General features: G+C 41.8%; 1 non-coding gene across 1 annotated transcript; it reads right to left on the reverse strand.

Annotated features, from left to right (window-relative positions):
* Positions 1–13,136: 13,136 nt before the first annotated feature.
* Positions 13,137–13,240, reverse strand: LOC115892242. The gene has a single exon (XR_004052133.1). It is a non-coding gene; the product is annotated as a small nucleolar RNA U13 (small nucleolar RNA).
* Positions 13,241–14,534: the final 1,294 nt, after the last annotated feature.

Raw genomic sequence — 14,534 nt, forward strand, 5'->3', positions numbered from 1 at the left:
TATATTGGCTTATTTTCATCTATCAGTGTTTTCCACTACTACTAATTTCCTACATTTTCAAATTTATTTTAATAAAGGACAGGATAAATACAAATTGCCTTTCTTTTTCTTAAGTCTAAAACCCTTGTTTTAAAATCCTCATCATCTAATATCAATGATATTAAAAGATTCTCAAATAGTTGCTGTGCATCAAAATAAAATTATTGATTCCTTTATTAAACAAAAGATCTGTTTTAAGTCCACATTAGCATTTTCAGATTTAGTTATTTCACCTGAAACAAACAAAAAACAACAAAAATATTAGAGGAAACAAAAATTTCTCAACGAAATATTATAAATAGCCAGGATGTATACCACAATTAAAAGGCATAACTTTTCAGGAAGATTCTCTTTTCTTAAAAAAAAGAAAAAAAAAAGAAAAAAAGCAAAAACAATGCTATGAATTTCCAGAGGTGGAAGAGCATATAATAAACATTGTTTTATTCCCCATTATCCAAAATAGTACAGTTGGTCTTTGAACGATCTAGGGGTTAGGGATGCTAGCCAGCCCACTGTGCAGTCAAAAATCCAAGTTTAACGTTTGACTCTGCCAAAACTTAACTACTACTAATAGCCTACTGTTGACTGCAAGCCTTACCAATAACATCAACAGGTGATTAACATATAGTTTGTATGTTATATGTGTTACACACAGTATTCTTACAATAAAGTATGCGAGAGAAAAAAATGTGATTAAGGAAAATACATGTATCGGTATATCTCAACCCCTTAAGTTTACAAGATGAATTGTGTCTGAAATGGCAGGCAGCTGCAGACCTCCATCTGTGGTACATATCAAGCAATTCAACTTTTTTTCTAATGTCATGACTTTTCTCTGCTTCTTGGGAGTATTTCCAGAATTGCATGGGGCCCATGGTGTTACGCAAGGTATTGCACTAAACACAATGAAAAATACATGAGAACCTCAAAGATCACTTTTTACTGTGATACACAATTTTCTGGAGAGATGGACTGCTCCTGCAGAGATGATTAGCATCACATGACATTTTAAGTGGATATGCACAACACTTGAGCTCATGGCAATAGTGGCAGGAGGTGGCTACAAAATTATTACAGTACAGTGTGTAGGACAGTTTTACGCAGTTACAATTTAATACTGCATCTTTGTTGTTTACATTTCTATCAACTACAAATGGTGCCAAGAGGTTTATGTTTGTATGCATGTTTTAATAAATTTTACATTTTTATAATAGATTTGTGTATATTTTACAGTAGTAAATGATAAAATAGACTAGTATCTACATATATGTTCTGCATTCATGATAGACCTAAGTTTTTCTTAATTTTTTCAGTATTTCTAGGCTACTTGGTTCATTTGTTTTTTCAAATTGTCACAAATGTCCAAAAATTTTTCTAACACATCAAAAAAATTATTTCAATTATTAGAAATTATTTTTTGAATTTTTTTTCAAATTATTGAAAAAATCCACCTGTAAGTGGACCAACATAGTTCAAACCCATGTTGTTCAAGGGTCAACTGTAAAATAAAATCATGAATATAAATGGTATATTTAAATAGCAAATATAAACGGCACAATCTCGATAAATGTTTATTACGATTGCTGTAGTTATTTATACTGTGTTAAATAATGTATGTTGAGCTGAAATAGTAAGACCAAGGACAACTAACTCGTTTATGCCAATTTCAAAAATCTGGACCATTGGTAGCTAAACTCTGCAACTGTTTAAAATATTAAAATGAAAAACTGGTTAAACGGAAAAGTCAAACCCTGGATTCCCTCATATCTATATTTTTCCCCCTGTGGATCTCATCTGACTAGACCTCATATGCTTTCAATAATTTATTTTTAAATTTTCATACATAACATCAATCAAATGGCTGCTTCTCCCAACAAGGAGCTATCTGTGGGCAAATCACTGACTTTAGCAAACATCCGACAGTTAATCAAGGGGGTCAGGATCAATCAGCTATTTGTACATATTTTAGATGTATGGCATCGCATACTGCGTGCTGTCATGAAAGGCTCACAAAAAGCTAGTCACATCCTGGTAAAACATGTTGTGCGATAAACAGACCATAAACAGAAACCATCACTGGCACTGGGGCAAACTCCAGCTGGGTTTCTTTATCCCTAATCCCAGTTTCAGCTGCAGGTTTTTTCCAGAAAGAACAGTAGTTTGATTTACTCAACACTGTAGAAGTCAGGGTGTGGTTATCCTCTACATAGTATTACAAATAGATTTTCTCTGAACTCCTGTAGCAACAGGATCTGACAGTGGTTACTGGTAGGAAAAGGTGAAATTAAGATCAAAATAAACGTCTACAAAAAACAACAGCTTTTAAGGACCACCTAGAGACAATGGAGGTAGGGGTATTTTTGAGACCAAAACTCAGTGTAACACAGCACAGAACATGAATACTTTTCAAGCTTTCAACACAACAGTTGAAGAGTATCTGGTTTTCCCAGCTCTCCTATTACTGTTTTATCCCATGTTATTACAATACACTAACAACCTCCACAAACACAGCTCAATCACGTTTCCTTCTTGATCATTAGAAAAGGACTAATTGTAAGCATAAATTTAGAAAAAAAAAATCAATGAAATGCTTCCTTTAGCTTTTCTAAAACACTAAACTAGAAAGATTTGGAAAGTAAGACTGAGCAGCTTTTTCTAAGGCAGGGATCAATGGGAGTGTACTTAATAAATGAATAATTGCATTCCTTCTCCCTGGCCAGCCGACAGAGTGGAACTCGACCTCTGTTCAGCGGGCATGCACAACCGGCTGGCATGATGTCTGCGTTCCCCTCCTATGAAAGGATCAGCTCTAGTTACATGCCTTGTGTGCGGCCTGAAGCCTGTAACCGGGTTTACGAGCCCACTAGGTGCCAGGCACTAAAGGTGACACAGATTTCACCTCTTTTCATTACCTTTGAAGGAAATTCTGTGCCCCGATAAGGAAACTGGGGCCAAGCTCGCATAGGCAACGCGGCCGAGATTGCCCTGGGGCCCCCAAGCCAGGGTACAAATCCACAGCAGTGCTCGCACCAGGCACCGGCTCCCAGAGCAAAGGCGTGACTGGGTATCTAAATACCCACTAGTCAGGTAGTGACTGCGACATTAACTCTTTTCTTCTTCGCCACTCTCAGGCCGCAAGCCCTCAAGAAAAGGGGAAACTGAGACGCAAGCCAAGTGGCTTTCCAAAGGTCACAGCTAGTAGCGGGGGAAGGAGGGCCTCGAGGCCTGGTCTTTGCGACCCTCAACGACCATCTGTAATAATGCCCAGAGCCTCCGCCAGGATTCCCCAGCCCTAGGTTCCCGCAGCCTTTGAGCGGAAAGGGCCAGGGCCTGGAAGCTCCCCCTCCCGCGTGGTTTTCCCGTCAGCAGCTTTCGTCTGCAAGGGAAAGCGGCGGCCCCACCCGCAGACAGCTGCGAGGCACCGCGCCAAGCGTATGCTGCCTGTTCCCAGGCACTCCCTCCTCCGCCTTCACCCTTTTGCCACCTCCGCCCTCAACCGGGCGCCTGCGCGCCCCGGCCCGTGGGCCAGCGGGCAGTCTACTCACGTGGGCCTCCGCATGGCCCAGCGACGCCAAGGGCAAGGCGGGGCCTCGAAATCGCCCCGCCTCCCTCGTGCCCCGCCCCCTGGAGGGAGCAGGGGACCCTCGGCAGGCGCGGGCACTTGCCCGCCCCGCCCGGGGCTCTGGCTTCGCCGCGTGCGCGTGCGCGTGCGCGTGGTGGGGGTTTGGCTGGGGGCGGGATGCGGTCAAGGCCGCTGAGGCCGCAAGCTCTAGTGGGAAGGCGGCGTGCCGCGGCCGGCTTCGGTGGAGGAGGGGGCGTTTCCCCCGGAAAAGGAAGGAAGTGGGTGTCACGGGCCGCAATACGGCCCCTTTGGCGTCTTAAGTGGGAAGTCACAAGATACTGCTCCAGATTTTCCCATTTTATGGCTAAATCCAAATGACTTGGACCCCCCGCCCCATCATGTCAGGAACTTCAGCAGTTCCTTCCACCAAAGCTCAGCTAGTGCTGCACGCGCCGTGGTAATCATGGGCATCATCTGTGAAGCTATTGCTGTGGCCAGGGCCCCAATCGTCCTGCTGAGTAGCAAGCTTTGAGAGACGGTGCCCAAGGCCATCCTGCTGGTCAGTGACCTGCTCTAGAGGCTAAGCTAAGGAATGCTTAGAACTTTGATATTTAGATTTCTTACATTAACTTAACCCAGTTAACAGGTTTGTGGGGGCATTTTTTGTTTTTTTGAGACCGAGGCTCACTGTGTCACCCAGGCTGGAGTGCAGTGGCACAACCTCTGCTCACTGCAGCTCCGGCCTCCCGGGTTCAAGCAATTCTCTCACTTTAGCCTCCAGAGTAGCTGGGATTACAGATGTGTGCCACCACACCCAGCTAATTTTTGTATTTTTAGTAGAGACAGGGTTTCACCATGTTGTCCAGGCTGGTCTCGAACTCCTGGCCTCAGGTGATCCACCTGCCTCGACCTCGCAAACTGCTGGAATTACAGGCGTAAGCCACCGCACCCGGCCTTGTGGGGTTTTTTGTTGTTGTTGTTCGTTTGTTTTTAGAGACAGGGGATTGCTCTGCTGCCCAGGCTGGAGTGCAGTGGCCTGATCATAGCTCACTGCAGTCTGGGACTCCTCCTCTCAAACGATCCTCCTGAATCAGCCTCCTGAGTAACTGGGACTACAGGCGCGTGCACCATACCTGGCTCATTTTTAAAAATCTTTTTATAGAGAGGTCTGGTTGCGTTGCCCAGATAGGCCTCAAACTCCTGGCTTCAAGCTGCCCTCCCACCTCGACCTCTCAAAGCACTGGGATTACAGGCTCTGAGAGTCACCGCACCCAGACACTTACTGATATTCTTATGCAGCTTTCTGGTGGGTAGTTTTATTAAGAAAAGAGAAGTCTATATCCAGACCGTGTCACCATATTCAAAATAAAAAATCCCTGCCTTAGGTGAGTTGTGTGTGTTCGGCGAGCATGCACAACCATGGGTTCCTTGAGAACACAAAGTTTTTTGTGATTGTTGTTCTTAACATTACATTACTTTGAAGCTGTCCTGATGGAGTGTGGTGAGATGGGGCATTCCTGGGACAGGACTAAAGTGAACATATGTCCCACATTTATCACATTTGGCGGCATTTAGTTTTGCTTGATTGTGAGTTCCTGTGGATTTTTTTTAGTTTGATTCCTGGGTGCAAATACCATAAGGAAGTAGCTCCAGATCTGCTGTTCAACCCCCAAATTTCACTTTCTCATTAATATGGAATTACTGCTACTCCTGTTTTTCCCATCTTATGGTGGGTAGTTTTACTGAAGATTATCATCAGAAGGTAAAGAGAATGGGAGGATTAAGGAACAATGAGAATTGAACAGATAACAAAACCTTTACTGCTTTGAGATCTTCAAGTGCTGCTCCCTCCTTGCCGCCCTCTCACCCAAAAGTTTTAGAACTCAGTGACCATTCACAGATTGACTCAAATCTTTTCTCATAACATCTGAAAGAATATTCTTCCTGTATTTGGATTTGAATTGCCTAAATTGAAATTTTGGCAGAATGGATGCATTGGAAATTGGGGAGGAGGCAGCCTCAAGGTATTAGGGAAAGGAGGGGATGATCCTGGCTAGGAGAGATAACAACGAGAGTTTAGAGAAAGAATTTTTTTAAATGAGTGAGTGGCAGATCTAACCATGTTCTATGATTTATTTATTCATTTATTTAGAGACAGAGTCTCATTCTGTCACCCAGGCTGGAGTGCAGTGGTATGACCTCAGCTCACTGCAGCCTCTGCCTCCCAAGCTCAAGTGATTCTCCTACCTCAGCCTCTCGAATAACTTGTATTACAAGAGTACTCCACCACGCCTGGCTAATTTTTGTATGTTTATTAGAGATGAGGTTTCGTCATGTTGGCCAGGCTGGTCTCGAACTCCTGACCTCAAGTGATCTGCCCACCTTGGCCTCCCAAAGTGCTTGGATTACAGGCATAAGTGACCATGCCCGGCCTCTATGTTTCATAGTAATGGTAAGCTACATTCTTGAGCATAAGGATTTCTATATTATTTATGGTTACCAAAAACATTACTATGTCCTCACTTGGGAAATCTTTTTAGTTAAACTAGGCCTGAGAATTCTTGACAATAGAGTAGGAAGGGCATAGGGAGGGGTTGAGAGCTTAATGACAGAAAGATAATCTAGGATTGGGGTAGATCTCAGTTCCAGTTCTTTTAGTGTCTCTGTAGCACACAAGTAACTAGCTAGCACCAGGTATACAGAGGCCTGAACCTGGGGGTGGTTGCTGAAATTCCTCAAGTGGATGCAGCCAATAAGGGCTCAAATGCTATGTCTAACTTAGTTGCCCAAATTAAAAAACACCAGATTAATTTACTGAATTATGAACTCAAGATAGAGACCCTGTGCACCTAGCATAGATATTACAAATTGAATCTCATCAATTACTGATCAAAGACAGCTCAGGGGGCCCCTATGGCAATTTGTGGTCCTCCTACAATGAAGTTTTTGAGAATACTTGCTGAAAGAATTGTATATTTCAAAGTAATAAAGCCCATGGTTGAAGAGTTTTTAAAATGCACCCCCCCACCAAAATCTGTTTCAGTTTACTTCAGAGGTCTCATTTTGCAATATTGGATTCAGATTGTTTGACACAACATTTATAAGAGATGTTCTACATTATTTTCTCAAAGCCTTGTTTCCAGGATCTTTCTCCCAACTTGTTTTGTAACCTAAAGCTTCCTACTCCCTGTAAAAGATAATACCTTAGCTGAAAAAAAAAACAGTATTTTAATTTCCCACCTTGTGAGGCTGAAGTAGAATAAGTTGTAACAGGAAGAGAGTCCTAAAGATAGGCCTCAAAAGCTGAGGTTGTGTAATGGTTGATGAGGGAGATGTCACACCAGTCCACAGTGAAAGGTTAAACACCAGCCCAGAAGAGCACAAGTGGATAATTCATACATTGTGTTTCTGTTGACATCCCTTCCTCTTCCACCTTTTAGGCTAATGTAGGTTCTGCCTTGATTAGAAGCAAATTTTTAGAACAGACAGAATCTTGGAGCTTATGGCTCATTTTGCTCACCTGTCCTTTGAGCAAACCGGTTAAGCATTTTCAGGTGACTTGGCCAACACCGCAAAGCTAGTTATTGGCAGAACCAGAATTAGAACCACTCCCTCCCTGCTCAGATGCAATTGTTCTTTCCTTTTCTCTCCAAAATGACCACCATCAATTTCTTCCCATCTTGTGTGCACATAATGTCACACAATTCAAGAGGTGGAGTCTCTTTTCCCTCCCCTTGACTTGGCTTATGATTTCATTTGGCAGTGGAAGGATACAATGAAAGTGATGTTCTGAGACTTCCAAGCTCAGGTCATAGAGGTCTGGCAGCTTCCGCTTCCTCCCTCTTGGGGGGCCAGCCTCCATGCTTTAAAGAAGCTTGGGGAGGATTAGCGCAGTGGTTCCCGCCTGTAATCCCAGCACTTTGGGAGGCCGAGGCGGACAGATCATCTGAGGTCGGCAGTTCGAGACCAACCTGACCAACATGGAGAACCCCATCTCTACTAAAAATACAAAATTAGTGGGTATGGTGATGCATGCCTATAATACCAACTACTTGGGAGGCTGAGGCAGGGAATCACTTGAACCCAAGAGACAGAGGTTGCGGTGAGCCGAGATCGCACCATTTCACTCCAGCCTGGGCAACAAGAACGAAACTCCATCTCAAATAAATAAGCAAGCAAGCCTGGGCTAGACTTGTGAGTGATAAGACCAGCGACCAGCACACGGACTCAGAGAGGCCATGTAGAGGAGCAGTCAAGTGAGTTCAAGCCTTCTTTTTATGTTGTTTTTGTTTTTGAGATGGAGTCTTTCTCTGTCACTCAGGCTGGAGTGCAGTGGTGCAGTCTCGGCTCATTGCAACCTCTGCCTCCCAGGTTCAAGATATTCTTCTGCCTCAGCCTCCTGAGTAGCTGGGATTACAGGCACGCACCACCACTCCCAGCTAATTTTTGTATTTTTAGTAGAGATGGGTTTCACCACATTGGCCAGGCTGGTCTCAAACTCCTGACCTCAGGTGATCCACCCACCTTGACCTCCCAAAGTGCTGGGATTACAGGCATGAACCACCGTGCCTGGTGAAGCCATCCTGAACTACCCAGTGGAGATCTACCCCAATTCCTGACCCAGCGAATCATGAGAAGTAGGCAACGGAAAGGCTGCTACACCCTCTGCCTTTTTATTAACTTGATGGTCATGGTTAAGAAATCAGGACGTAAGACTATGGTTAAGTTTCAGAAGTCTTGTTAGGAGACCCAGTCAGCCAACACTTATTTCCATGTCTGTCAGCAGCTCTTATCAACATAATTTTCTGCTTCAACTCCAACAATAAAGCTGTTATTTAAATTACAGTTTATTAATTTGCGGATCAAATGACTCTATGGGTATATTCACTTATACTTAGCATTTGGCTGTAACAAAGTTTTTTTTTTTTTTCCAAATCCTAATGTTCTGCTTATCTACTGCTATTCAGCAGACCAGCAGAGAACTTCGTGACTTAGAATGACACTACTTATTTATTTTGTAGAGACAGGTTTGCGCTATGTTGCCCAGGCTGGTCTCGAACTCCTAGGCTCAAGCAATCCCAGCCTCCCAAAGTGCCGGGATTACAGGTGAGTGACGGTGCCCAGCCAACACTACTTATTTTGCTCACCACTTTGCAATTTGAGCAGGGCTTCATGAGGATGGCTGGTGTCTGCTGCCCTCAGCATCAGCTAGGGCTGGCTTGAAGGCTGGAAGTGAAATAATTTGAAGACTGGCTCTCTCTTGTCTGGAGGTTGGTGGTGGAAGACTTCAATAGCTGGAGTCTAGAACAGTGGAGTTCCTCAGGGATCTCTATCTCTATCATCTCTATGGAGCTTTTCCACACAGTATCTTCAGCATGGTGGCTTCAGGCTGGCTAGTCATTTTACATGTTGGCCAGAGCTCCCAAGACACACACTCCCAAGAAAGTGATCCCAGAAGAAGATGTATTGCGCTGTATGACTTATGCTCTGGAAGTCATATAGCAACCCTTGTGCCTTGCCTTTGGTCCACCCATATTCAATAAAATGGACTATCGGCCCCACTTCTTGAAGTAGGAGTGCCCATATCACACTGTTAAAAGGGCAGGTGGCTGCTGCCATATTTGGAAAATACAATCCTGCCTTGCCCAGGTTCCAAACTCTGCATCTGAATTTCATGCTAGGGATAAAACTTGATAGAAAAACTAATTCCAGCAGCTTTGATTGCTTTAAAAAAATGCCAATTGCAACACTTAACATTAATTCAGTTTCCTTATACATGTCTTGATTTGGAGGTGCAGTTCATCTCACCCTTCCGAGGGATCTGGATTCAAACTGGGGAGGGTAGAATGTGGATAATCTATCATTTTTGTTTTTGTAAACCTTTTTTTTAAAAAGTAGATTTTATAGCCTGCAGTTGACACACACAGAATTTTCATCAAGGTTGAGACATTATGAATTTAATCTGACAGCCACCTATTTTCAAGAAAATTAGTTGTATATGCTCTGCAACAAGTTTTGGGTAAATATTAATAACATATATTTCTACCTGCCTGTGTATGCGCACATACCCACTCATGTTGTATCTCATTCCTGAAGGATTTCCAGCTTCTCTGCCCAGTTAGCCTGGCATTGTTTTCCTTAAACCTGGCAATGCCATACCAAAGGGATATGATGCCTTTTTAACTGCTGTCAGCAACACTCAAATGGTCAGGGCAGGAAGTAATGTGTGCAGTATCTTTAATTCCAGTAGAATCATATTAAGGCTGAAATTTAATTAGCTACATTGGGGTTTGTATGTGAACAGCAAAACTAACATTTCTATTATTGTAAAAACACGCCCAAGGACATACAGCAATTGGATAAAAGCTGCTATGCTTGTGTGGCATTTTGTAGTTATGGGATAGCTTCTTAGAATTATTACAAATAAAAATAAATATCCAATACATTTATCTATTTCTTGAAGATTATTGTGCCTATGTGAAGTACTTCTCTGTCTGTGGTCTGGCTTTTAAACCTTGCTTTTCCAGCTTACTGTCTTCTAGAATTAAGTTCGCTAAACTATGTTTTCATCACAATCCGAAGAAATGATTTTACGAGTCTTTTAACATTGACTTTCCAGACTATCTCTGTAGATTCCACTTGGAGGTTGCCAAATAGCTATATCACTGAAAACTTTGGTATGTATCAAATGTTTGCATTTTAAATTATCTCCTCAACCATGTGATTTCAGAGATTTTGGTAGTCAACTGACTCCTAACATTTTTGTGTCTGAAAATTAAATGTATTGCTAACAGAACCCATCAGTGAGTGAAGAATTTGTATGTCTTTCTTTTTATTACACATGCCAGTGCAAAGAAAAGAATTCTTTTATAAAGTGAATTATCCCCCTTTGTTTATTGGGAATTTTTCATTTTCATAGTTTCTCTCAAAGCTGAGCAATCCAAGAATATTTTTGCAAGAAACAACGATAGAATGAGGACTGACTGTGTTCCTAGGAAACATTTGAACATTTCAGTTCATTTTAAAGGGAATGAGTTTGTTTTAAAATCGTTTGTTAGGAAGAAGAAAATTGGATTAAATGCCAAAGAATGGTAAAAGAATGCTGTGAGGTGACATTAATTTAGAACAGAAAATGTAATTGCTAGGAAGAAATGGCAGAGTGCATCTTTGTTACAGGCTGATGGGAGGCATTACTTTTCAAGTAGCTCTAAAAGATAAGCCTCATATAAAGCCACTGGATCAACATATCTCCCAGCTAAGTAAGACTAGGGCCAGCCAGCACTGTATGGTGTGAAGGCCTATATGCCCCTTTAGCAAAGCTACGTTAACCAAGGAAGCTGAGCCTTGAAAGTAGCTTTCACAGGCTACCTACTCACAGAAATTCTCAGAGAAGTAATTTGCATTTAGAAATGAGAAAGTTACTGGAGTTATTACAATTGTTCTTCATCACTTCCCCACTCAAAGCCCCCCAAAACAGTGAAAAATGATTTGAATCTACCCTGTTAACATTCAGCTCAAGTTGAACTTGAAGCCATTAGCTATGTGATTATATAGAATATCTGACGGTATCAGATCTTTGGGGGTTCTCCTAACCCCACAAGAGCGGCTCAGGGGGTGTTTTACATTCCCTGTGTGTTAGCTCCACCCTAAGGAAAGGGCCCAGGGAACTCACCGGATTCCCTTTTCCAATCTTGCCATTAAGACTGCAATGGAAACTCAGTTTAAAATGAAAGAATTACTTGTCATTCACCTAATCTCTCTGAACACTATTTTCTTCTTTGGTAAAGTAAAAATAATCCCACATGCCCTACTTTTTCATAAGAGTGTTGTGGTTTAAAAGAAAAAGACAATAAGTAATGTGAAGTGAACATTTGGCATAATCTAGCCCCTATAAGCACATTCTATGCATTGTCCCACCAAATCTTCATCATAACCTTAGGAAACAGGTACAGAGGTAAAACTGAGGCTTAGAGAAGGTCAATACCTTGCCCAAACCATATCTGGTAAGTGGCAGAGCCAAGATTTGAGCTGTCTGACTTCAGATACTAAACTATTATACCTCTAATATAACATATATAAAAACAACTATCACATGGTAAAGTCCTAGGCAAACATCAGATCTCACTATTATTAAAACTTCTTTTCTCTGAATCTTTACTTAAAAATTACATTATGTGACTGGGCACAGTGGCTCATGCCTGTAATCCCAGCACTTTGGGAGACCGAGGAGGGCAGATCACGAGGTCAAGAAATCGAGACCATCCTGGCCAACATGATGAAACCCCATCTCTACTAAAAACACAAAAATTAGCTGGGTGTGGTGGCGCACACCTGTAGTCCCAGCTACTCGGGAGGCTGAGATGGGAGAATCGCTTGAACCCAGGAGGCGGAGGTTGCAGTGAGCCGAGATCGCACCACAGCGCTCCAGCCTGGGTGACAGAGTGAGACTCTGTCTCAAAACAAAACAAACAAGCAAAAAATTATATGTGTGTGTGTTCATATATCACTTTTAAAGTTTCCTTTTTTGGTGATTTTGGTGAGGGCAAGATGTTTTTATGCAGATGATTTTTATGATAGTAATAGATGCCAAAAATATATGGTCAGTGAAGAAAATGCAGAAAATACATAAAAGTCTAGATTAAAAGAAGAAAACATGTGATAGCAAGTCAAACCCAAAAGCATGTTGAATAAGCAGTAACCCACATTTCTCCCCCAAAAAGTAAGATCATTATAACACTTTTCTCAGAGGAAGAATAAAATATATTATTAGCACCATGCACACATTGTTCGCACTGCGATATTTATTAAAGGAGGGTCAAGTGACATGTTGACCATAGCACGTTGTCATAGCTTGTCAGCTATAATTAGAAAAAAAAAGAATTGTAAGAAAAATTAAATGAATAGATTAGCCACAAAAAGCTCAACATAGGTAAGATTTGGCAGACACCTCAAGACTCTAAATTTGCTAACATTACTAAAGATTCATTTCTAGAAAATCCAGATCTAGAAGAAAGATTCCCATAGTGTAACAGTTTTCATAGGATGCTTTAGAATGTATTTATTTATTGAGACTGACCTGAGAATTGATTCTGGCAAATGTTCATTTTGGAAATACAGCAAAGGGTCGGAGAATTCCTAGAATTCAGAGTTGTACCTTGGACTTTAGAGGGACATTTGAGGCAGAAATGTGAGTAGTATGCAGGAGACTGGACTCTGAACATGAGAGGCTCTCGTTTAAAAGATTATTACTAGAAATGAGCAGTCAAGAACGTCTGTTTCTGTGCTTTCAGTAATTGTTGGAAAGAAGAAATCTCAGACATAAACCATGAGATTCCAAAGAGCAGAAAAAGAATCCAGGGAGCCTGTTAGGTAAGATATTCAGAGATGAAAGAATCTCACCATGACTTCAAAGTATGTGCCCCTCACCCCATTCCTCCTGAAACCAAGGTGTTTTGTCATTTCTGTGCTATATTGATTTCCCTTCTAATTTCAACTGCATTCACACCTGAGAGGAGCAACATTTTTTTTCTTTTTAGGTTAGATGGGTAATGTGCCAATGTGGGAACAAGGTTCAGAGGGTGGCACATCTCACACATGTCATGAAAACCCAATCGTCATGCTCATGAACTACAGAAGAATCAGAGGAATGGCATTTTCCAATTGCTTCCCTGGACAGGCTGTCACCTATAAGGCCCATCCCCAGATCCAAAGGCTGCAATGAACCCTCTGAAACCACTGCTTTGTCGTTCAGACCTAATCTTAGCCTTTCTCTGTACCACCTCTGCTTCCCTCTATGGCATCTTCAGCCACTAACTCAGGAAAGAAAATTTCCAGAAAAAAAAAAAAAAAGATTGGTGTGAAACACACACACAAACACCCCACACCTTCGAAGTGCCCCCAGTGGCAAGTTAAGTAGTCATCCGAGATTAAGTAAAAAATTCCTGAATCCTGTAAGTCCTGTCCTTTATCCCTATCTAAGCATGAATAATCCAATTCTCTGATTCCTGGAAAAATATAGGCAATATGTAGAAGGAGAGAAAAAAACTGACTAGTCTCGTTCAGAAAAACTTTCGTGGCCAGGCACGGCGGCTCACACCTGTAATCCCAGCACTTTGGGAGGTTAAGGCAGGCGGATCACCTGAGGTCAGGAGTTCGAGACCAGCCTGGCCAACATGGTGAAACCTTGTCTCTACTAAAAATATAAAAATCAGCCAGGAGTGGTGGTGGGCACCTATAATCCCAGATACCTGGGAGGCTGAGGCAGGAGAATTGCTTGAACCCAGGAGGCGGAGGTTGCAGTGAACTGAGATCATGCCATTGCACTCTGCCCTGGGCGACAGAGTGAGACTCCATCTCAAACACAAACAAACAAACTTTCCTGAGCTGACAGTTCATGTTGTCGTTGTGTCTGAAATTTTGTGACCTGAGTCATATTAGACATTTAATATACACTTAAATATTACATGCAAGGGAACATACATTTTGTCACCCACACAAAATAATTTGCCTAAAAAATAGAGACAAAGTCATTCCTTAAGTATAGAAGGTGCTTAGTAAATTCATTAATTACAAAAAAAAAAAATCCACAAACCCTAGAATGAAATACTTAGAAAAGGATTAATGTAATTGTATTTTATTATACATGAGCCGGAGTAATTTGATTTTATACCAGTTTTATTTTCCCTTTTAAAAAATGTATTTTCAGTTTTCATTTCTCACATGCAGGCTTCATGAAGAACCACTAAAAGGGAATCAGAGAGATTCATGCTGCCCAGGCAACAAAATCAGCAAACAATGAAAACCAAACTAGGCGTTGATGGTTATAAACAGAAATAAATTGTAATCCCTGCTTTTGTTGCTTTGCCACAGAATCATCACCTGCTGCCCACCATTACATTAATTCTTGTCCCTCATACTAGCAACTTTACAGCTG

This window comes from Rhinopithecus roxellana, chromosome 1, assembly GCF_007565055.1.
Source record: "Rhinopithecus roxellana isolate Shanxi Qingling chromosome 1, ASM756505v1, whole genome shotgun sequence".
Taxonomy (NCBI): Eukaryota; Metazoa; Chordata; class Mammalia; order Primates; family Cercopithecidae; genus Rhinopithecus; species Rhinopithecus roxellana.